We start from the raw sequence: 25,196 nt of genomic DNA, 5'->3' as shown, positions 1-25,196 counted from the left end.
CTCAGGCCTCAGCATAACCATTGGACAAATCCTAAGCGGGTAGCCCATGCCCTTATAAACCATCCCTGCACCCTGGGCTCCTCCTCAAACACCTCCAGGATAGCTGAACCCCTCAATATGTTGTCATGCACGCTGCTGGCTTGTCTGGCACAGACGCGCATGATATGCATCTTACGGTTACGCACTAATTGCGCATTTAGGGAATGGAAGCTCTTCCTGATCATGAATTGTCGTGAATTCTGAAGCAGGGCCTTGAGGGCAATGTGGGTGCAGTCTTTAGCTTCCTGGACATTTGGCATTCCTGCAATGGCTGTGAATCCTGCAGCCTGGGCTTCCTGCTGGGTCTGATCCAGGTCAAATTTAAGACACTGGCCAGCCCAGGCATATGAGACCTCCTTCACAGTTGTGGACAGCTGACTGCGAAGTGCCACATACACCTCCACTGGGGGTCCGGAAGGACACAGTGGCTTAAAGGTTTAAAGTTGCCTTCAATTTCACAGCCACTGGGAGTGGATGCCCCCCACTCTTGTTCCAAGGTGCCAGGTCCTTCAACAAACACTGAGCAACATCACCCTGGCGCTGGAGGACTGACAGCAAGAATCAGGCATGCGAGGGAGGCCCTGATCACCACGTGCTTTGGTCACTAGGGACCTAGTGGGCTCCATCCACCTGCCATCCCTCCCTCCCCCAAAGTCCTTCTATCTCTTGCAACATTATAACACCAGAGTAGTGGTCCTGGGTGTGTCGTGTTAGCAAGTTTCTGTGGCAGGCAGAAGGGTGATGATGACAGGTGTTGCACTGTCTCCTTTTGGAGCTGGAGTCGGCGGTGGCACACAGTGTCAGACATTTGTTCAAAGGACACTCACGTGTGGAATTGCTGGGGTCTCTGCCCCTTCCTCTGGGTGAATGATAGCCATGTCCTCCCTTGGGTGGCCCTCTCCCCCTTGATGATGAGCCACCTTTGTGAATCGCTGCAGTCCCTGGGGTGTAGGTACACCCAGAGAAAGGGAGTTTTAGGAATTTGATCCAGTGATATTGAAGGCATGGCAACATGGTTTCAAGTCAGGCTGGTGGGTGGTTTGGAAGGAAACTCCCAGGTGGTGTTTTCAGGTATCTGATGCTCTTGTTCTTCTAGATGGTATGGTCATGGTTTTGGGAGGTGCTGTCCACGGAACTTTGGTGAGCTCCTGTTGTGCATATTGTAGATGGCACACATAGTTGCCACCTATTCAGTATGTCACAGTTTGGTTGACCAGCTTATTACACAGTGCTTTGTGAAATGCTTCCTTAAAATGTAATAGATAACATCCTTTTTTGAATAAAGATACGATCAAGTCATGAAAAAAAAGCAAATGGCTGCCATCTGTTCCCTCTCCTCATTTGACTGCAACAGGTTTTATTTGTTTTGAAAAGATATACTAGCCAATTCAATGAATATTAACAGCTTACATACTGTGATCACAAAAGAGATTAGCTTTATTATACTTCAACTGATCAAGTAAAATAAGAAAATACACACCGACCTTTGCACACACATACAAATATAGACCGCAGAGTGGGGAAGGATATGTCAGTCAGGTTAGAGTCCATAAATTGTAAAAGGAATATACAGTCTCTAGTTTGGTGACATAATTGATTTCGGACTGGATTCAGTAGTCTCACAACTGATTGTCCTTTTGTGGTCCCAATGCTTCCTACTTAAAGATCTGACTCATTGTTATTCTGCAGACAGGAGTGCCGTTTTAAATTATTTTGTGAAATCTCAGTCTGCAGTAGGTTGTCCCTGGATAGTCACGGTCAGCGAACAGGGTTTGAAGCTTGAAAGTGAGGTTGGAGAGAAAGGAAGGAAGGAGGGATTCCATTCAGGTCTTTTGTCTCAGCATTTCACCACCCTCATCATCCTGATGCTCCGCTGACTGGACTTTGGACCAAAAATTGGGATTTTTGCCGGGTGTGAAGGCTGTTGGGACTCTCTCGACCCAGCCCCAATTGGGTTCCCGCCCATAGATGGTGACAATACGATAATTATGCAAACCTGTTTTGTAATACAATTGGCAGGATTGACAACACATCTGCTGAACTTTCCTGTTATTCTCCCACCACTCCAGTGGAAAATGCACCAGGTAGGCTTTGGTGATGGTAGTCACCAGCTGGACTCCAAGGATCCTGAGTAGCACCATCAATCCTTCAGTGAAGAAGGCTAGCCTCCCCCCAACCACTCAAATAATGGGACAACCACCCTACACCCTGCAGGCATGAGGGTAACCTGTCTTCCCACCCCTCAGCCCTGCTTACCCCCATTCAGCCTCTCTCCATCAGACCCCACTCAGGCCCACCTTCAGGCCACATGCCTTGGCAGTGCCAATGATGCACTGTTCCTGGTTCTGAAACTCTGATCTGGTGCCTTGGGCCTCCTGGGTGTCAAGGAGGTAGGTCCAGTGAACATTTGCCCCTTTTGCTGCAGAGGGATGGTCCCGGGCGTTGGGTGGGCCCAGTCCTGGAATAGGGGTTGACCTTGCTACTTTCTCCCAAGGTAGGGTTCTCATGCTGGACTGATCCTTCTAGTCCTGGCAGACCAGGGCATCGCTCCAGCATGGTTATTTCAGGCAGCTGTGACCCCCTTCTTCATCCTTCGTGAAACTATTGTCCATCATCCTAAAAAACCCATCTGATTCACTAATGTCTTTTAGGGAAGGAAATCCGCCATCTGCTATCCTTACTTGGTCTGGCCTACATGTGACACTAGACCCACAGCAATGTGATTGACTCTCAACTGTCCCCTGAAATGGCCTAGCAAGCCACTGAGTTGCATCAATCACTACAAAGTCAAGGGCAACTAGGAATGAGCAATAAATGCTGGTCAACATGCCCTGTGAATTAATAAAAATAAATTCCTGTCTGTCAGCTGTGAAAATTTGAAGTGGCCTGGTCACTTTAATTTCCATATCTCCCCACCATGTTCATTTACCCTAGGTTGCATGCTGAAGTCTCTAGTGGGGGTAAGAATACATAATCCAGAGACCACGAACAGAACAGAACTGATATTTTGCCAAATAATCAAACCCTTCCTTTCGGTACTTCTAAACCAAGCCTCGCCCAACTTCCCTGGCTGCCACATTTATATACTGCATCTTTATTATTCTTTTGATTTCCACCACATATGGCGGATCCCTCAGAGTTGTATTAAAATCTGAGCAGGGTGGGAGAGCAGGGATAGTGGAATCAGGACTGGCACACTTTGTGTCAAAATGCGAGGTAGGTGTGCAGAAAAGGACATTTAGATTATTGAAAAATACGTCTCTAGATTAAAGGATCCGTGTGCTAACGGTAGAAATGTTAAGACCAGCTAATGGGATTGCGTCTGACTGATTGAGGGTGGGCTGGAAACACTGGGACCATCATCGCTCTGAGTGGCACCTCTCCCCGCTGGCTCAGCCTAACCTGCTGCCGACACCGCCGCAGCAGGTCCCGCCTCCTCAGCACAAACCTCTCGACGCAATTGGCCGAGCCGCATCACAATCCGGCGTCACCAATCCCTGACGCAACCAGCAATTGGTCAACGGCGCTGGCAATCAAACGCTGCGTCATCACACTAGGTTGAGAAGAGGACCTTTAGCGGTCGCACAGATTGAATTCCCGAGCTTGAAAACGGCGAGGCAGGAAAGAGAGAGAGGCAATTAAAATAAAATTGGGGAGGGGGGGGAAGATAAACCAAAATCATTTTTTTAAAACAAACATTACCGTAGCAAGATTTCCAGTCGGCGAAACGTAAGTCGATTTTCTTACGATAAATGGACGTTACATATATATATTCAAATTTCGCCTCTTTAAAGGGAGGTGGTTGGGGGAGGGGGAAGGGAGTATCAGTTATTCGGGGCGGTGCCTTTTCTCTCAACGCAACTTGTTAGCGGAAGTCGGACGTCTTGACGTCGATTGGATGGGGCGGTTCCTGCGATGGCACTCCAAGCGCCGATTGGTTGGCTCAACTGTCAGTCAAACGCTGAGGGGGCGGGGCGGCGTCCGCCGCGACGGTTGATCAGGTTTGGTTGTAATGGCCCCGCCTCCTTCCAGCGGGCTGAGTAACTTTGCAGCATTGACTTGTCTTCACTCACCCACCCCCCTGCCCTGTGTTGTCTGAGAACTCATCTCTGTGCTCCACAGTTATACAGATCCTGACACTGCAACACTAAAAAAAATACACAGCAACTTATACCAAGTACAGGTAAAAGAAAGGAAAGAAAAGTTAAAATAATTTGCTCTTCGTTTCTTCTAAATTAATTGCTTGGGGCTGCGTTTTGTTGTGATTGACTGAACCTGTCAAAATGTGTAATTGGTTTTTTTTAGCCATATGTATTTAAATTAACTTGTGAACGGATGTCTGCTGCAATGCAGATTTGGGTTTTTTCTGAATTATAAGTATTTCGTAATTGAGCGACTTTTGTATACTAGTATATGTATTTCTGTTGCCTTCATTTGTTTTATTCTTTGTTGTGACTTTGGAGTTGTGAGAATCCAGTAGAATGGGTGGGGCAACACGATGCATGGGGCGAGGCTAGTCAATGTAGACTATCTAATCAAGTGTACCAATTCAATGGATTAAGTTAAATGTTGTGAGAATAGAAAAGATGGTTAAATGATCCACTGTAATTTTTTGGAAAAGGGATGGAAGTGAAAATAATTTAAGACCAGCTTCCTACTGCTGTTGGGAGGTGATGAATAAGCAGAGGTTAAACTGACCAGCCATTGTTTCATTTTGTGTAGGTTGTATGTGTGTCTGTTTTTTTTCCTCCTTTTCATCAGGGTTTGATTTTATACAGTGAATACATAAATAGTATATTTCCATGGTTATTTTGAAATTGGTCTCCTGTCTGTATTCAGTTTGCAAGATGGGTGGAATTCTTTCCCTGGTTCTGCTCAGAATGCAGGTGGGAACTAACATAGGTGGTGACTGGATGAGCATTAATTTACCTCCTGATTCAGAGTTTGTTCTACTTTGTAAAGGAATCACTTCACTTTGCTTGACATCCTACTAGCCTAATTGACAATTGGGTAAAACCCATAACTCAACACTTATGTCATAGCATTTTGTGTCTGCCTTACAATCTTGATACTGAGGCTGGGTTCAAGGTACTTGCAGCATGTGGCAAGATTGGAGTTATTATTTAGTTATTGCTGTTGTTCCATCTTTGAAACATTTTCTGATCTTAACAGTTGAATATTTCACGTGTGTGTGTGTGTGTGTGTGTATTCATACTTATATGAATAGCTTGTGTGTTTCTTAGTGATCAGTTCCAAAGTGACACTTTGCAGATCAGTAATGCAAGCCTTCAGCCATTGGTATGAGGTAGGGAAGTAGAAAGCATGGGCTAAATTAATAAGAAATTGTGTGGCGGTTAAGATGGGCTTAAGATTGTAAGCAGCTGATACATAATTTATGATGGATTTGTAACCGGTATTTTAGAACAAGATGCTCATCGGATTAATGGCACTTGTAAAAGAAATGGGGGTTGCTGCTGGCAGTAACTCCTAAAAGTGCGTCTCATATAATTTAAAATGGTACTCTTCAGCTGCATTGCTGTGTAAACTTTTTTGCTTTTCAGCTGCATAAACTGGAGGACTGACTTTGCTTTTCAGCTATAGTTCATTTTGCAAGAACTTTCAGCGCAGCAACTGGCCATTCGGCCCAGCTGACCTATGCATCATATGAGGCACCTCTAACTAACGAATCATTATAGCCTTCGATTTCTTTCACCCTAGCATACACCCCCTAGCTTCCTCTTAAATGTGTCTGTGTTATTTGCTGCAACTAGTCCTTATGGTAGGAAGTTCAAGATTTTAATCACTCTAGATTTTAGAAAAGGACTGCATTGGAGAGACAGACCTATGTAATTGAACACCATCCTCACCTCCATCCTGCCTACTTCTGTAGATTGTATGGTTCTACGGGCGTCAGTGTCTGCCCAAGTAGCTACTACCCATGTGAGCCTAAACAGTGTGATTTACCTCTGAGCCTCCACTTCCCTTTGTCTACTGTACACAGGTGCAGAAGTTACCAGTAACCATCAAAAGTAGGAACCAATTTAATCATTTCCTTCCTGAGGCCTCAAAATACTTCTAATTATATTTATTAATTACCTTGCTAACGTAGAGGACCAAATATTCAAGTTTGCAGATGAGATGGGTGAAATATAAAGGAAATAGTGTGATGAAAGTGTAAAATTACAAGAAATATTAACAGATTGAGTGGGCAACACTAGTGAATGAATTTAAATTTGGGTAAATGTGAGGTAATCTATTTTGGGTCTGTTTCTTGGATCACTCTTGTCAGGTATAAAAATGATCAAAAATGCAAACGAATGTTAACCTTTATATCCAAAGTTTAGAAGATGTTTAGACCACATTTGGAATACTGGACAGTTGCGAACATCACACCTTAGAATATATTTGCTTTGGCAAGTTGCTTAGATTCACCAGACTGTTATCAAGGATCCAACTTTGAAATTATATAATCTCTTTTCCAGGGAATACAAAAGTTTTAAGGATTGATCTTTGAAGTGTTTAAAGTTTTGAAAGGAATCATTAGGGATAAATAGAAATGTTTTCTGTCCATTCAATCTAGCCCAAGACAGCACAACCTTAAAATTTGAACCAAGCCATTCTGGAAATGTTTGGACACAGTTCTTACCATAAGGTGGTAGAAGCATGGGTGCTCTACCACTAAAAGTGGTGGATGCTAGTTTAACTTGACTCTTGAGCCAAGGTGAATTTTATTCCCCTCTACCCAGTTGTAACTAGATAGTCGGCCTACAATAGCTTCCCTTCCAGTTGTTGCACCAATGTTTCTGGTCCCCTTCTATTTCTTGTTGAAATATTGTCCCTAGGTGACATCACCCAGAAATATGCCGGCTGTGCTTGGTAACACCTAGCTCACGCTGTTTCTGATTTATGGGATTAAAGGCTGAAGTCCCTTAGAACTGATGGCCTGCATCCTAGGAAGTTAAGGAAATGGCTGCAGTGGTAGTCAATGCATTGGTTTTAATCTTTTAAAGTTCCCTAGATTCTGGAAAGGTGCAAATGTAAAACCTCTGATCAAGAAAGGAGAGAGCCAGAAACCTAGAAACAGTAAGATCATCTATGATAGAGAAAATGCTAGAATCATTATTAAGGAGGTAGCAGCAGGATGTTTAGAAATTCATGGTCCAATTAGGCAGTGTCCACATGGTTTTGTGAAAGGGAACTTATATTGACAAATTTCAAATTTATTGAAGTTCTTTTGAGGGGTAACAAGCAGCATGAATAAAGGTGAACCAGTGGATGTAATGTATTTGGATCTTTAAATGGTCTTTGATAAGTTTAATGTCCATGATAAGATTTTGTGGTGTTGTGATTAAACTAGTATGGGGAAAGAGGATTGACTGTCTAACAGGAAACAGTCAGGATGAATAGGTGGTTTTTAGGTTGGCAAACCGTAACTAGTGGGATGCGACAGCAATCAATTTTGGGGTCTCAACTATTTATGATCTATATTAATGACTTGAATGAAGTGATTGACTGAATTGTAGTCAGATACAAAAACAGGTAGGAAAATAAGTTGAGGAGGATGCAGAGCCTGCAAAGGGATATTGACAGGCTGTGAGTGGCAAACATTTGGCAAATGGAACATGATGTGGAAAGATGAAGTTGTCTACTTTGGCAGGGAGAATAGGAAACCAGAATATTATTTAAATGGAGAGAGACTGCAGAAATTTGTAGTACAGAGAAATCTGGATGTCATTGTATATGAGTTGCAAAGAGTTTGCATATATGTACAGAAAGTAATTGGAAGATCAGATAATGTTGGCCTTTTTTGCCAGGGGGATGGAGTGTAAAAGTCTTGCTACAGCTGTACAGGGCATTGGCATTACCACACCTGGAGTACTATTTTGTTCTTAAAGGAGTATATGCTTGATTTGGAACCAACTAAATGTCAGTAAAATTGAAATCATTGTCTCCATTCCCTAGCCACTGACTCCATTTATCTCCCTGACCACTGAGACTGAACTAAAACATTTGTAACCTTGGTGTGCTATTTTCTTGAGATGGGCTTTATATCTGTTCCTTTACCAAGCTTACGTACTTCCTCCTCCATAACATTGCCTGTCTCTATCCATGCCTCAGCTCAATTTCCCCAGATACCCTTATCCACGCCATAGTTACTTCTAAGACTTGGGTTTTCTAAACTGTGGGTCATAAGCTGTGTGCAGCAAAGGCTACCATGGAGTTCTGACTAAATGTTAACAGCTGCCAAGTCCTCGCACAGCTCCCAATGAAGGATCACAGCAATTTTCACTCCTTGGAATGGGATCACAATTGGGAAAAGATTTGAGAAGCATTTGCTCTACAATTATCTATTCCATTTGCTTCCTGGCTGGCCTCCCTCTGTGTATCCAATGCAAAGCCGAATCTCTGCTGCCCATGTCCTAATTCACATGGCACCCCCCCTCCCCCTGGCCTCTTCAGCCTTATCTCTTACTTTAAGACTCTCCATAAAATCCTGACCATGCTGTTGGTTATTTATTTTGCGAATGCAGTGTCTCAGTTCAGCAATTTCTTCCATTCCTGCTGTGTTGAGTATGGTTAGGCCTCTGTTGAGTTGTGGTTTGGACGCTTTCTATGATATGGCGCATAATTTGCTCTCTCTCAGGCACTTAGGGGGTTGGCACTAATGCACATCTATGGAGGTTGGCCAAGCAGGGACTGTGATGCGTGCTGAACCAGTTGAGGGCAGACCACTTGGAGGTTGAAAGCAGTAACTGTTTGATTGGGTTTGAGACCAGATATTTGGTTTTTTTGTCCAATAATTCCTGTTTGTGTGTGATTTGTGTACAAGTTGAACAGAGCGGGAGCTAGTACTGAGCCATGTGGGGTGTCCGTTGGTTTGCCTTCTTGTACTTTTTGCCTTCTGAAGGTGAACTCTGAGCCTTCAATTCTTCAAGTGTTCCAATGTTTTTGTTTGCCTGGGGGAGGGTCTGTCAGCTATTGATCACCTGTCCTTGTATCTCCTTACGTGATCCAGTGCAAATAAGTTAGAAGGTTGAAACCTCACTGCTCACTATGAACACAGAATCTAATTTAGTACTTGGGCCTGATACTGAACAAGTACTTTATTGTGGTGACTTCTTTCAATAGAGTGTTAAACAGGTTTCTGAGATTTTTGAGGTAGCTGGTCAGATTACATTTTGCTATTAAGGAAGAATTGGGTTTTGCATTGGCCAAAATCTTTAATTTTAATTAGCCACTCATCCTGTTGTTTGTGTTCTTGCTCTGGATAAAATGTTTGCTTTATTTTTACTCAAAACAGTTGATGTTAATTGTATATAAATTGGATTTAAATGCATTCATGTGCTGGGCATTAATTGGGGATTCACTTGTGCTCCTGTATATTGTAGCAGTTTAAAACTGTGGTTTTGGGTTTGTAATGTGTAAATCTGCAAATAAAAGCTGAGGCAGACAACGATTAAACTCTAGCTCTAGTCTTCCCTGCTGGGTTATTTAAAATAGAACAGTTGGCAAAAAGTCAACTCTGTGTGAAACACTAAGATGTTTCCGAGACGTGATGGGATACAATTTTTCCAAGATAGAATTAAACTGTCCTACCAAAGGGACATCATTTGAGAATCCAGTCTGTTCTGGTAGGACAGCTTGGCCATGTGGGATGTTCTTTTTGTGTGATGTGGGAAGTCGGGGACATTGTAGTCAGGGACACTTCCAATGTACAAAGTGACCACGTATACAGGAAATGTCTCCAGCTGCAGCTACTCAGTCCATGTTTCGGAGCTGGAGTTGCGACATGAGTCACTGAAACATCAGCAAGGAAGAGATCTTTGTGGATCGACCATACAGTAAGGTAGTTGCTGCAGATAAAGTCTGCACAGGCAGAAAGGGAATGGATGAAGCGGCAGAAAGGGAGTACAGAGGTCCCCTGGATCTGTCTCCCCCTCTTAAAAACTTTGGTGTTTTGGGTATTGTTAAGGAGGTGGTTCCTCAGTGGGATTCAGCAAGAGCCAGGTCCATGGTATCATGAGTGGCTCAACTGTGCAGTGTGGGGAGGGGGAGGAGAGCGGAAGAGCTATAGTAATGGGGGATTCTATTGTAAGGCGAACAAATTGATGTTTCTCCTAGTGCAGATATGACACCCAGAGAGTATTTTGCCTCCCTAGTGCCAGGATCAAGAACGTCACTGAGCAGCTACAAGACATTCTGAACGGGGAGGTGAGTAGTCAGAGCTGTGGTAAGAGGGATGAGGTACTGAAAGCAGAATATAGGGAGCTAGAAAATAAATTAAAAAGCAGAGCCTCAAAGTAGTAATCTGTGGATTACTCCCTATGCCACATGCTGGTGAGAGCAGGAACAGGAGAATTGACCTGATGAATGTGTGGCTGGCAAGATAGTGTAGGAGGGAAAGATTTGGATTCCTGAGGCGTTGGAACCTGTTCAAGCTGGATGGGTTGCATCCCAGCTGGACTGGGTCCAATATCCTGTAGGAGTATTTGCTGGTGCTGTTGGAGAGGGTTGAAACCGGAGTGGCAGGGGGATAACAGCTATAGAAATGAAAGACAGAAAAATAGAAAGCAAAAATAGAAGGTCGAGGAAACAAGGGATAGCAGCATTTAGGGCCATAGTACAAAAAGCTGTCTAAAAGTGTTAAAAGGACAAGTCTAAAGCTACTATATTTGAACACTTGGAGCATTTGCAATAAGGTAGACAAATCAACAGCACAAATTGATCTTAAAAAGTACAATATGATTGCGATTCTGGTGATATGGCTGCAGATGACCAAGGCTAGGAACTTGAATATCCAAGGGACTCTGTTTTTAGGAAGGATAGGGAGTGACAAAGTATTGGCGGCTTAAAAGCGGACAAACCTCCAGGTCCGGATGAATTGTGTCCTAGGCTGTGGGAGGCAAAGGAGGAAATTGCAGAGACTTTGACCCAAATTTTTAATTCCTCCCTGGCTACTGGGGAGATCACAGTAAGAAGTCACTCAACACCAGGTTAAAGTCCAATAGGTTTATTTGGTAGCACAAGTCACAAACTTTTGGAGCACTGCCCCTTCATCAGGTGAGTGGGAGTTGTGTTCACAAACAGCATATATAGACATAAACTCAGTATATAAGATAATGGTTGGAATGTGAGTCTTTACAGGCAATGAAGCCTTAAAGGTACAGACAACACGAGTTGGGAGAGGGTTAAAGCACAGGTTAGAGATGTGTATTGTCTCCAGCCAGGACAGTCCTCTTTGCACTTCATTGTCTGTATCTTCAAGACTTGATCACCTGTAGAGACTCCCATTCCAACCATTGTCTTGCAAATTGAGTTTGTATATATATATGCCCTGTATGTGAACACAACTCCCACTCTCCTGATGAAGAACATAAGAACATAAGAAATAGGAGCAGGAGTAGGCCATCCAGCCCTTCGAGCCTGCCCCGCCATTCAGTAAGATCATGGCTGATCTGTCGCTGCTCAGTTCCACTTTCCCGCCCTCTCCCCATAACCCTTAATCCCCTCTCCTATCAAAAACCCATCAACCCGCGTCTTAAAAATATTTAGCGAGGCAGCCTCCACCACTTCAACGGGCAGAGAATTCCAGAGATTCACCACCCTTTGAGTGAAGAAGTTCCTCCTCAACTCCGTTCTAAACCGCTCCCCTTTTATCTTGAGGCTGTGCCCCCTAATCCTATTGTCTTTTTTGAGCGGGAAGAGTCTTTCCACCTCTATCCTATCCATCCCATTCATCATCTTATACGTCTCAATGAGATCTCCTCTCATTCTTCTAAACTCTAACGAGTACAAGCCCAGTTTATTCAGCCTCTCCTCATAGCTCAACCCCCTCAACTCCGGTAGCAGCCTAGTAAACCTCCTCTGCACTCCCTCCAAGGCCAAAATATCTTTGCGCAGGTGCGGCGCCCAAAAATGCACACAGTACTCCAGAAGGGGCAGTGCTCCGAAAGCTTGTGGCTTGTGCTACCAAATAAACCTGTTGGACTTTAACGTGGTATTGTGAGATGACTTACTGTGCTTACCCCAGCCCAACGCTGGCATCTCCATATTATGGCTACTGGGCAGTTGCCAAAGCACTGGAGAACAGCTAATGTGACCCACTTAAGAACAGTTGTAGACACAAGCCAGGGAACTACAGACCAGTGAGTGTCTCATCTGTGGTTGGGAAACTACTGGAGAAGATTCTGAAGGAGAGAATCTATCTCCATTTCAAGAAGCAAGGTTTGATCAGGGTCAGTCAGCATGGTTTTGTCGGAGGGAGGCCATGCTTAACAAATTTGATTGAATTTTTTAAGTATGTAACCAAGTGTGTGAATGAGGGTAATGCAGTTGATGTAGTTTACATGGATTTCAGCAAAGCCTTTGTCAAAGTCCCATATGGGAGACTTACTAAGAAGGCTAATGCAGATGAGATACAGGGTGCTCTGACAAAGTGAATTTGTAATTGGCTTAGTGGTAGGAGACAGGGTGCTGACACTCAGCTGCTTTAGTGACTGGAGACCAGTGATCAGTGGCATACCACAGAGATCCATGCTAGGCCCCCTATTGTTCGTCACTTTATATCGATGACTGTGGGGTGGGGGGGTAGGATCAGTAAATTTGCCAATGACGCAAACATTGGCTGGGTGGTTAACAGTGAGGTTAAATATCTTGAGTTACAGGAAGATATAGATGAGATGGTCAAATGGGTGGATAAGTAGCAGATGGAATTTCACCCTGAAGGGTAATGCACTTTGGAAGGAGTAATTTGACAAGGAAGTATACTACGAAAGGTTTGACGCAGGGAAGTTCTGAAGAACAAAAGGACCTGGGCATATTTGTCCATACCTTTCTGAAGGTGGAAAGGCTCGCCTTTATCATTCGGGATATAGATTACAAAAGCAGAGAGGTCATAGTGGAATTGTATAGAACTCTCGTGAGGGCACAGCTGAAGTAGTGTGTGCAGATCTGGTTGCCACATTGTAGGAGGGACGTGAACGCACTGGAGGGGTGCAGAGGAGATTTACCAGGATGCTGTGTGCGATCAATATTTCAGTTATGAAGAGAGGTTGGATAGGGTTGGGTTGTTTTCATTGGACAGAGAAGAACGAGGGGACGAGCTGATTGAGGAGCGTGGATAGGGAGCAGCGGTTCCCTTAGTTGAAGGGTCAATTACGAGGGTCACAGGTTAAAAGCGAGGGGTGGGAGGTTCTAGTGGGATTTGAGAAAAACCTTTTTCACTCAGAGTGGTGACGGTCTGGAATGCGCTGCCTGGGAGGATGGTGGAGATGGGATGCCACATCTGTTAAACAGTACATGGATGAGTACTTGGCACGCCATAATATTCCAGGCTGTGGACCAAGTGCTGGCAAGTGGGATTAGGTGGGCAAGTTGGTGCATTTCATGTGTCAGTGCAGATTCGATAGACCAAAGGGCCTCTTCTGCACTGTAGTATTCTGTGATTGGGGGAAAAAGGAGTTAGTTAAGGTTGAAATCTGTGAAAAGTGAGTGGGTATTGGCTCAGAAAATACTCGATAAAGCATCAGTCTGGATGGAACTAAGAAGCAATTAGGGGTGGGATGCAATGTAACAGAGAATTAGAGATGCATGTAACTCGGGTGCTCCTGTAATCGTGGGTGACTTTAATCTACATATAGCTTAGTCAAAATAAATCAGCACTAATAATGTGGTGGATGAATTCCTGGGATATGTATAAGATTTTTAAGAGAAATCAACCAGGGAACATATTATCTTAGTTTAGCAATGAAAAGGGTTAATAATCTTGTGGGGTCCTTTAGGGACCATAACAGGATAGAATTCTTTCAGGATGGAAAGTGAAGAAATCCATTCTGAAACTAGGGTAGTAAATCTAAACAAAGGTATGAGGCATGATTTGGCTGAGATAGCTGAGAGAACCTTTTATTAAAAGGTGTGATGGTGAATAGGCAATGGTTAATATTTAACCAATGACTGTATACACCCTTTCTGGGACATAAACACAAGAAAAGCAGCCCAATCATGGCTAACAAAAAAAAATTAAGGATAATAGATTAAAAGAGGGGTCATAAAATTGCTTGAAGGAGCAGTTCAGGATTCAGCAAAGGCAGACAAATAGATTAAGGTAGTAAATTTGCAAGAAACACAAAAGTGAAATGTAAAAGCTTCTATAACTATAATAAGATTAGTGAAGTCAAATGTAGGCCCTTTACAATCCAAAACAGGAGAATTTATAATGGTGAATAAGGAAATGACAGAGCAATTAAACAACTACTTCTGTCTTCATGGAGGAAAACACAAAACTTTACAGAAATGCTAGGGAACCATGGGCCTAATGAGAAGGAGAAATTGATGGACATTAGTATTACTAAAAAAAAGTGCTAGGGAAATTAATGGGACAGAAAGCTGATTAGGGTCTGGTAATCTACATTCCATAGTACTAAAGGCGGTGGCCAAAAAAAAAATTGGATGCATTGGTAAATTCTGGAACAGTCCCAGCAGATTGGAGGATGCAAAATGTAACCTTGCAATTTCTTTAAAAAGGAACGAGGGAGAAAATAGGAAGTTACAGACTGGTTAGCCTAATATCAGTAGCAGAGAAAAAGCTAGGGTCTATTAACAGGACACTTAGAAAATATTGATGGAATTAGATGAGACAAAGTTGACATGGATTTATAAAAGGGAAATCATATTTGACAAATCTACTGAACTTTTTTTGAGGATGTAACTAATGGAGTAGATGAGGGTGAATGAGTGGATGAGATGCATTTGGATTTCCAGAAAGCCTTTGATAAAGTTCCACATAAGAGTGTGCAAAATATTGGCATTAATATATTGGCACGGATTGAGAATTGGTTAACAATCAGGAAACAGAATGTGTGAATAAATGGGTCTTTTTCAAAGTGGCAGCTGGTGGAGGTTCCACAGGGATCAGTGCTTAGGGCCCAGCTATTCACGATATATATCAGTGATGTAGATGAGGGAATCAAAATTTCCAAGTTTAAGTTACAAAGCTTGGTGAGAATGGTGAGTGATGAGGAGAATACTAAGAGGCTTCAAGATGATTCAGACAAGTTGAGTGGGCAAATACATGGCAGATGCTTTATAATGTGAATAAATGTGAAATTGTCCATGTCAGACAGAGAAACAAAATGGGAGAATATTTAGGTGATGATAAATTGGGAAATGTTGATGTACGAAGGGACCAGGGTGTTCTTTGTACACCAGTCACTGAAAGCAAACAGTTTTGAAGGCAAGTGATATGCTGGCCCACATCGCAAGAGGACTTCCTTACAGGAATAAGAATGTAAAGGGCCTTGGTGAGACCATATGTGGAGTTTTGCAGGCAGTTTTTGTCTCCTTATTTCAGAAAGGATATACTTGACACGGAGTGTAGTGAAGGTTCAGCAGCCTGATTCTTGGGTGGCAGGACTGTCATATCAGGAGAGATTGGGTTGACTATGCCTCTACTCGTTAGAATTTGAAAGAATGAGAAGGGATCTTATTGGAACATAAATTCTGCCAGAGCTGGGCAGACTGGTTGCAGGGATGTTGTTTCCTTTGGCTGGGGAGCCTAGAAGAACAGGTCACAGTCTCAGGATAAGGGGTAGGCCGTTTAGGACTGAGATGAGGAGAAATCTCTTCATTGCAGGTGGTGAACCTGTGGAATTCTCAGAAGGTTGTGGAATCCAAGTGACTGAATAAGAAGGAATGAATTGTTATTTTTATAAATTTATTTGTATCAGTAAAAATATAAAAACAGAAAATGCTGGAGAATCTGAGCAGGTCTGACAGCATCTGTGGAGAGTGAATATGACCAATGTTTCAAGTCTGGATGACCCTTTGGCTTTTATTTGTGTTAAAAGTGCACTAACAGACTCCCATGATGGTGTTCAGTAATTGTCCTCCAGCATTTTTTTTAAATAATTGAGTTAGGATCTCTCAAGCCAGGTTTCACTCCGGATTTGATAAAAACTTCAGCTGGGGTTGTAATAATGCTACCTATTGGCAAAAGCATGAGATTGTTTTTTCCCTTTTGACGCTACAAATGTTTAGAATCTAAATGTTAAACACGAGAATAATATTAAGGCCATTCTGTATTAGTCCAGCATCCAAACACATTTTGTAAACTCTCTGCTACCTTGCATGGTAAATTATTCCAAACATTTTAGCATTTTTTAACCAAACATTCTTTTCCTGACTTTAATGACTGTCATGATGTGGCGATGCTGGTGTTGGACTGGGGTAAACACAGTAAGAAGTCTGACAACACCAGGCTTAAGTCCAACCGATTTATTTGATAGTAAACTCACAAGCTTTTGAGGCTTCCCTCTTCGTCAGGTGAATGGAGAGTACTGGCCTTAGACAGAGCAAATAACAGCACAGACAGATTACTGATTAGAATGTGAATCTTTACACCTAACCTGCTATTCAAGTCTTAAAGTGGCCAACAATGTGAGTGGAAGGAGCATTGAGCACAGGTTAAAGAGATGTGTATTGTCTCCAGACAGTACAGTAAGTGAGGTTTTGCAAACCCAGGCAAGTCATGGGGGTTACAGATAGTGTGACATGACCCAAGATCCCTGTTGAGACTGTCCTCGTGTGCGGAACTTGGCTATCAGTTTCTGCTCAGTGACTCTGTGCTGTTGTGTGTCGTGAAGGTCGCCTTGGAGAATGCTTACCCGAAGGTCAGAGGCTGAATGCCCGTGACCACTGAAGTGTTCGCCAACAGGAAGGGAACAGTCTTGCCTGGTGATTGTCGAGCGATGTTCCTTCATCTGTTGTCGTAGCGTCTGCATGGTCTCCCCAATGTGCCATGCTTCGGGACATCCTTTCTTGCAACGTATTAGGTAGACAATGTTGGCCGAGTTGCAAGAGTATGTACTGTGTACCTGGTGGATGGTATTCTCACGTGACTGATATCCAAGTTCCGCACACATGAAGACGGTCTCAACAGCGATCATGGGTTCATGTCGCACTATCTGTAACCCCAATGACTTGCTTGGGTTTGCAAAACCTCACTTACTGTACTGTCTGGAGACCATACACATCTCTTTAACCTGTGCTCAATGCTCCTTCCACTCACATTGTTGGCCACTTTAAGACTTGAATAGCAGGTTAGGTGTAAAGATTCGCATTCTAATCAGTAATCTGTAGACTGTCTATGCTGTTATATGCTCTGTCTGAGGTCAGTACACTCCATTCACCTGACGAAGAGGGAAACATCGAAAGCTTTGTGAATTTACTATCAAATAAATCTGTTGGACTTAAACCTGGTGTTGTAAGACTTTTTAATGACTGTTTGCATATTAATTTAAACCTGTGTCAGCTGGCCTTGATGACTTGACTGACTAAATAATAGAGTTCATCATCTGTAATTTTCCCATGTTCTAGACTATAGCACTTAAATTAATCATGTCTGTCCTTGTAGTTCACCCCCTTTACATTTACACCTCTGAGTCTTCAGTGTATCTATATTCCCTGTGAGGTGCAGTTATCAAGTGTCCATTGTAGTACTGTTAAACTGGGTTCTGTGCCAAATATAACACTTACTGTTTAGGCTGGTGTGAAGAAAAGTCTTTGCATAGCAGAACACTTTTCTGGAAATATATCCAGCATTTTGTTTTTTGCTATGTAACTGGCATTGAAAATGGTGAATCCACTGGACATTTCAGATTCCTGATTTATTATTTTACATCTGTCTCACTCTGTTTCTGCCTATCAGCTTTACACAATAAGCAATACTTTACGTTGGTTAGCATGTCTTGTCCTCTTGTTCATTAAGGTTAGTACTCTGGCTTTCAGTACGACTATTCGTTGGTGATCTTGCTACCAAATAAACCCTCAAACACTTGATTCATCCCTCATTGGTTTATATGTTTTCAGAGCCACTGAGGACCTCTGGCAATGTGCTGTTATAAACAAGTTGCAATCTGTAGCCTCGCTCTCCAGCACTATCTTCTGGAAATGCAGTAAACGTTTTGCATATTATGATATTTTTTTTTATTAACTGTGGTTTCCTAAGAGTCTGTCCTCCAACTCTGTTCTTTTTTAATATCCCAATTAGGCTCAACTTATCCAACACTCCAGTCCTATTATTCCCCTCTCTATTTATAAGTATGACTGTGGTCAGTGCTGTTCCTGCCCTTTTGGCACCTGTGTTGCAAGAATTGTTAGAATCGTATCTCTTGAGGCTGAATTTCTCATATATAAAATAGAATGACATGATATTATGGTACATTTGGGTGCTGACCTTGGATTTTTTTTTAAAGAAGGACATAGGGTGGCACTGTGGTTAGCACTGTTGCCTCATAGTGCCAGGGACTAGTTCAATTATTGTCTCGGGTGACTGAGTAGAGTTTGTGCATTCTCTGGATATCGGGTTTCCTTTGAGTGCTCTGGTTTCATGTCTCTCAAATTTGATTGAGCTTTTTGAAGGGGTAACCAAGAAGATAGATGAGGGCAGTGCAGTTGATGTTGTCTACGTGGACTATAGTAAAGCCTTTGACGAGATACCACATGGTAGGTTGTTGCATAAGGTTAAATCTCAGGGTGACGTAGCTAAATGGATACAAAATTTGACTTAATACAGAAGCCAGAGGGTGGTTGTAGAGGGTTGTTTTTCAAACTGGAGACCTGTGATCAGCAGTGTGCTTCAGGGATCGGTGCTGGGTCCACTATTACTTGTCACTTATGTTAATGATTTGGATGAGAATATAAGAGGCATGGTTAGTAAGTTTGCAGGTGACACCAAGATTGGTGTCATGGAGGACAGTGAAGAAAGTTATCTCAGATTGCAGTGGGATTCTTGATCAGTTGGGGCAGTAGGCTGATGAATGGCAGATGGAGTTTAATTTAGAAAAATGCGAGGGTGGTGCATTTTGATTGAACCAGGCAGGTCTTGCTCAGTTAACGGTAGGGCATTGGAGAGTGTTACAGAATAAAGAGATCTAGGGGTAAGATTCATAGCTCCTTGAAAGTGGAGTCACAGGTGGACAGAGTGGTGAAGAAGACATTCAGCATGCTTGGTTTTATTGGTCAGAACATTGAATGCAGGATTTGGGACATTTTGTTGAAGTTGTACAATACATTGGTAAGGCCACACTTGGATCATCCTATTATAGAAAGGATATTATTAAACTAGAAAAAGTGCAGAAAAGATTTACTCGGATGCTACTGGGACTTGATTGAGTTATAAGGAGAGGCTGGATAAATTGGGACTTTTTTTCTCTGAAGCGTAGAAGGCTGTGGGCTGACCTTATAGAGGTCTATAAAATAATGAGGGGCATAAATCAACTAGATAGTCATATCTTTTCCCACAGATAGGAGAGTCTAAAACTTGAGGGTGTAGGTTTAAGGTGAGAGGGGAGAGATACAAAAGGGTTCAGAGGGGCAATATTTTCATGCAGAGAGTGATGAGTGAGTGTCTGGAACAAGCTGCCAGAGGTAGTTAAGGCAGGTATAATTTTGTCTTTATAAAGTATTTAGAAAGTTACATGGGTAAGATGGGTACGGAGGGATATGGGCCAAATGCAGGCAACTGGGGCTAGATTAGGAATTTAAAAAAAGGCAGCATGGACAAGTTGGGCCTAAGGGCCTGTTTTCATGCTATAAACCTCTGGAGATGCCAGCGTTGGACTGTGGGAAGAATACCGTAAGAACAGTGGGATTCTTTAACATCAGGTTAAAGTCCAACAGGTTTATTTGGTAGCAAAAGCCACTAGCGTACGGAGTGCTGCTCTTTCGTCAGGCGAGTGGGATTTCAGTTCACAAACAGGGCATATAAAGACACAAACTCAATTTACAAAATAATGTTGGAATGCGAGTCTTTACAGGTAATCAAGTCTTAAAGGTACCGGCAACGTAAGTAGAGAGAGGGTTAAGCACATATTAAAGAGATGTGTATTGTCTCCAGCCAGGACATTTAATGAGCTGTTGCAAGTCGAGGGGGTTACAGATAGTGTGACGTGAACTCAAGATCCCAATTGAGGCCATCCTCGTGTGCAGAACTTGGCTATCATCCTCTGCTCAGCGATTCTGCGCTGTCGTGTGTTGTGAAGGCTGCCCTTGGGGAGTGCTTACCTGAAGATTAGAGACTGAATGCCCGTGACCGCTGAAGTGTTCCCCAACAGGAAGAGAACACTCTTGCCTGGTGATTGTCAAGCGGTGTTCATTCTTCCGTTGTCGTAGCATCTGCATGGTCTCCCCAATGCACCATACCACGGGACATTGTTTCCTGCTGTGTATCAGGTAGACAACGTTGGCCGAGTTGCAATTGTATGTATCGTGTACCTGGTAGATAGTGTTGCATGAGATGATGGCATCCATGTCGATGATCTGGCATGACAATGGATGAATGAACACCGCTCGACAATCACCAGAGTGTTCCCTTCCTGTTAGGGAACACTTTAGCGGTCATGGGCTTTTGGCCTCTGATCTTTGAGGCGGCCTTCACGACACATGACAACGCAGAGTCACTGAGCAGAGACTGATAGCCGAGTTTTGCACAAATGAGGATGGCCTCAATCGAGATCTTGGGTTCATGTCACTTTATCTGTAACCCCCACGACTTGCCTGGGCTTGCAAAATCTCACTGTGTCCTGGCTGGAGATAATACACATCTCTTTAACATGTGCTTAACCCTCCCTCTACTCACGTTGCCTGTAGCTTTAATACTTGATTACCTGTAAAGACTCGCATTCCAACATTATTTTGTAAATCGAGTTTGTGTCTTTATATGCCCTGTTTGTGAACTGATTAACAGGATAAACATGGGGTCACAGAGATAGGGCCCATCTGGGCCCTATGTCAGTGCAGCCACGATGGGCCAAATGGCCTCTTTCTGTACTGTAGGGATGGCCTGATAAAGTTTACCGTGGAACTGTCAACCAGCAGGCCTCTTCCAAGAAATTACCTGCCCTAATGGGACTTGGAGATCTGGTTGTTTGTTTGTTTTGAACTGTAGTTACTATAATTAATGGAGGGAAGGGGGTGCAGGTAGTGCTGAAAAGGCAAAAGCTGGCAACTTGCTGGAAATCACTTGGAAGGGAAAACTTGAACCTACTGGTTTTGAATGCAATCTCACTGCAAGGCTATCAAACTGTAAGAAGTCTTACAACACCAGGTTATAAAGTCTAACAGGTTTATTTGGTAGCACAAGTGTCTTGTGCTACCAATAAACCTGTTGGACTTTATAACCTGGTGTTATAAGACTTCTTACTGTGTTTACCCCAGAACAACGTTGGCATCTCCACATCATATATACCTGTAACCAGAGAATCCTTGTTTGAGTGTAAGCTGTCTGCATTTAGATCTGCAAAACTGAGACCAGTTGGTGGCAACCTCTGGAACCAGTGGCCTGTCTTTGCATGAGGGAACTTCAGGTTAACAGCATTGAGATCCTGCAGATTTTTTTTATAATAATGCTATCCTCTAAAGCCCATCTCTGCAGAGAGATTCTATTTGTCATTTGTTTGTCTGTGTGCGTGTTGGGGGAACTCTTTAGGGAGAGACAGATAATTATCCCAATTACAATAGTGTGTTTACCAGTACTTGCAAAATGTTTTAAAAGTTTTTTTATTTTCTAATAATAGTTCTGAGCTTATTGTAAGACACCTGGTTAAAGTCTCTCTCATTCTGGGTACCAGCAGTTGAGGCATTGTTTTAGAGAGAATAAAAATGAATTTACAGCCTGTGGAGTGGTGGGGCTTGATAACATGCACGTTCTTGCTAGCCTGGCCATAACACTTCAATTAACTTGTGTGTTCATGTCTGTTAACATCTTTGGGCTTTGAAAGATCCAGTTTGGTATTACCTAACTGTTTTTTTTTGTTTATCTTATCTCCTTTTTTATTCTTTCAAGCATGGTATCTTGAACCTTGAATCCTGCCCTGTAAATTGTTTTCTTAATTTTTTAAAGCACAGAACCCCTTGACGTTTCTTTCAGCAGAGTTTTTTGTTTTACTTTTCCTCTCTTGCAGCAACAGCTATTGGCCGATGCCTGTTTTGTATCTTATCCAAATGGGGATATCTCAATTGAGCACAGAAAACTTGTGTCAGCAGACAAATTAATGATGTGGGACATAAAAACTAAACCTGTTTTTGTCCTTGCCCTACATTCGCAACTCCGTCAATGGAATGATAGACCACTTTATAACTATGATCCTTTGTATATTCTGTATACACCAGAATCCCCATTTTCAAGATTTTTTAGTCACTTCAATTAGAATGTATTCGGAAAGGAGCCTCATGGAGTAAGCCTGCATTTATGTCATAATATTATGTGGGCCTCCTGGTTGTCAGTATAAGCTTACTGAGTGCACTAACAGATATAATCCTCAAAGTATTGTTCTGACTGGCTATGTATTTATTTGAGGAGTTGAAACTGCTGACTGCAGAATTGTTAACACATGCATCATTTCCATAAAAAATCACCAAACATAGTGCTTGTGACGATAGAAGTAGGATGATGAAACAGACCAATATTTGATTGAAGCGATAGTGCATATTTCTGAGATATTAGGACTGGTACTGGGGAGGTGGAACCTGTACATATTGGATGGGTTGCAACTCAATGGGGCTAGCACCAAAGTGTTCTTGGGATAGTTTCTTTGTGCTGTTGGGAGGAGGGTTTAAACTAACTTGCCAGGGAGTTGTAACCTGGATGTAGCATTACAAAAGAGCATCAAACCGCACAAATGATTTGGAGAAACTGGTAACATTTTATTGGAAATTATTGGGGGTTGGACTACAGAGTACAACGAAGTCTGAATCTGGTTTACAATGCTTGTATGTAAACAGACAAGTGTGGCAAGTAAATTTAGCCATCTGCAAGCCACTACTGTAGCCAAAAGGAAATATGTTCTTATGTTCTTATTTCCATTACAACATAAGAAATAGGAGCAGGAGTAGGCCTTTGAGCCTGCCCCGCCATTCAATAAGATCATGGCTGATCTGAAGTGGATCAGTTCCACTTTCCCGCTTTCTCCCCATAACCCTTAATTCCCTTGTCTATCAAAAACCTATCTACCCGTGATTTAAATATACTTAGCGAGGCAGCCTCCACCACTTCAACGGGCAGAGAATTCCAGAGATTCACCACCCTTTGAGTGAAGAAGTTCCTCAACTCCGATCTAAACTGCGTCCCCCCCACCCCCCCTTTATCCTGAGGCTGTGCCCTCGAGTCCTGCTATCCTTTCTAAGCAGGAAGAATCTCTCTACCTCTACCCTATCCATCCCCTTTGTTATCTTATACGTCTCTACAAGATCCCCCCATCCTTCTAAACTCCAACGAGTACAGACCCAGTCTATTTAGTCTCTCTTCATAGTCCAACCCCCTCATCTCCGGTATCAGTCTAGTGAACCTCCTCTGCACTCCCTCCAAGGCCAAAATATCCTTGCACAAGTGCGGTGACCAAAACTGCGCACAGTACTCCAGCTGTGGCCTCACCAGTACCCTGTACAGTTGCAGCAAATAATGGAGACCTTGCTGAAACACTGGCAGAACTGAGTTAAAAATTCTTGGATGCAAGATTTTCAGGAAAGATGGGGATGGAAAGAAAGGAGGAAGCGTGGCAGTATTGATTCAAGAGAATGTTATTCTTGGATAGAGGAGGTGCTGGGGGGTGCGGGGTCAAAGACAGAAACTATTTGGTTAGAGTTAAGATGCAGAGGAGGAACCATCACATTAGTAATTGTATGCTATTAATGAGAATATGCAGAGGAGCAAATTTGCAGTGAAATTAAAATTATGGGAAAAAGTTTTCATTCCCATATAGTCATAGGGAGATTCTTAGTGTAAAGGGCAGTAGGGAAAGAGTTTCTGAAGTGTTCAGGAGAATTTTATTTGGTACACCACTGACCCAATGAAGAAGGAAAGATTTTTGAATTTGGTTCTGGGGACTGAGGTGGTATGTCAGTTGGGGAACAGTGACCACCATAAAGGTTTGGGTTAAGGATGCAAAACACAAGGAGCAATCCAGGCAACCAGTACTTAATTGGGAGAGGCTCAGTTTCAGAGAGATGAGAACGGATCTGTCACATGTAATTGATTTGCAGGCAAAACTGTAAAAGATCTGCCTTTTGAAGAGATGATTTTGGTACCTTATGGGCATTTTCCAGCAGTGGGGAGATGGAAAGGAACAGAAGGGCAATGAAAGCCAGAGTTAGATGGAGCAGATAAAGGGTGCGTATGATCACTGTCAATACAAATGAGAACCAGGCTGAATATAGAAAGCTCAGATGGAAATGAGACGCAAAGAGTGCAAGACAGCCAACATGGAACGGAATCCAGAAATCTTCATTTTTTAAATTCTTTCACAAGTATGGGTGTTTAGCTGTGTTTAAAGTTCATTAGTGGCAATGCTAGATGGGATGCATCCAAGGATGCTGAGAAGTAAGAATGGAAATTGCAGATATTTAATTCTTCCTTGGATACGAAGTGGTGCCGGAGGATTGGAGACTTTCCAATGTTACACAATTTTGTTCAAAAAGTGACAATGATTAGCCCACCGACCACAATTAGCATGGTAAATCCTGGCACTGAGAAATGTTTTGGATGGCTTTGGAAATGATGATAAAAATTAAGTAATTTGTTAAGTTTGGATTAATTAAGGAAAACCAGCAATTTGTTGAAAGGCAAGAGATTTTTTGATGACAAAGTGTGGTTGGTCTCTTGGATGAAAAGATGTAAGAAATTATCATGGGAAATAAGGAACTGGCAGAAGCATTGAATTAATATTTTGTATCTCTCTTCACTGTAGAAGACTCAACTTGCATTGCAGAAATGGAAAGAATCTTAGGGGCTAATAAGTGAGGAATTAAGTTAACAGCAGAGCAAAAGTATAGGAGAAACTAAATCTGACAATCCCTGAACCTGATGGCCTACATCTGAGAGCTCTAAAATAAATAGCCAACATCTACTGTTGCTGCTGCTGTAATTTTTCAAAATTCCCTAGATTCTGAAGTGATCCAATCATGTTGGAAGTTGGCACATTGGTTAGCACTGCTGCCTCACTATACGAGGTACCTGGGTTCGATTCCCACCTTGGGTCACTGTGCGGAGTCTGCAAGTTCTTGTGTCACTGTGCGGAGTCTGCAAGTTCTTGTGTCTGCGTGAGTTTCCTCCGGCTGGTCTGGTTTTCTTCCACAGTTCAAAGATGTGCTAGTTAGATGCTGTG

At 42.7% G+C, this 25,196-nt stretch overlaps 1 protein-coding gene across 5 annotated transcripts in view; it reads left to right on the top strand.

Moving 5' to 3' along the window:
• The first annotated feature begins 3,600 nt into the window (after positions 1-3,600).
• The window catches only part of LOC145346767 (uncharacterized), a 381,295-nt gene continuing 359,699 nt past the window's right edge, over positions 3,601-25,196 (top strand). For 2 of the 5 annotated variants that reach the window (XM_080194470.1, XM_080194472.1), the window contains exon 1: positions 3,601-3,768. The gene's annotated coding sequence lies outside the window, so the exon portion shown is untranslated. Of the gene's footprint in view, positions 3,769-4,092; positions 4,223-25,196 lie in introns of those variants that run through there. The other 3 variants (XM_080194471.1, XM_080194480.1, XM_080194469.1) reach the window with 3 other exon arrangements.

This window comes from Carcharhinus amblyrhynchos, chromosome 8, assembly GCF_965287045.1.
Source record: "Carcharhinus amblyrhynchos chromosome 8, sCarAmb.v2.hapA, whole genome shotgun sequence".
In the NCBI taxonomy this organism is placed as follows: domain Eukaryota; kingdom Metazoa; phylum Chordata; class Chondrichthyes; order Carcharhiniformes; family Carcharhinidae; genus Carcharhinus; species Carcharhinus amblyrhynchos.
Note: the sequence above shows the minus strand (reverse complement) of the source record. Positions and strands in the feature narration are given on the sequence as shown.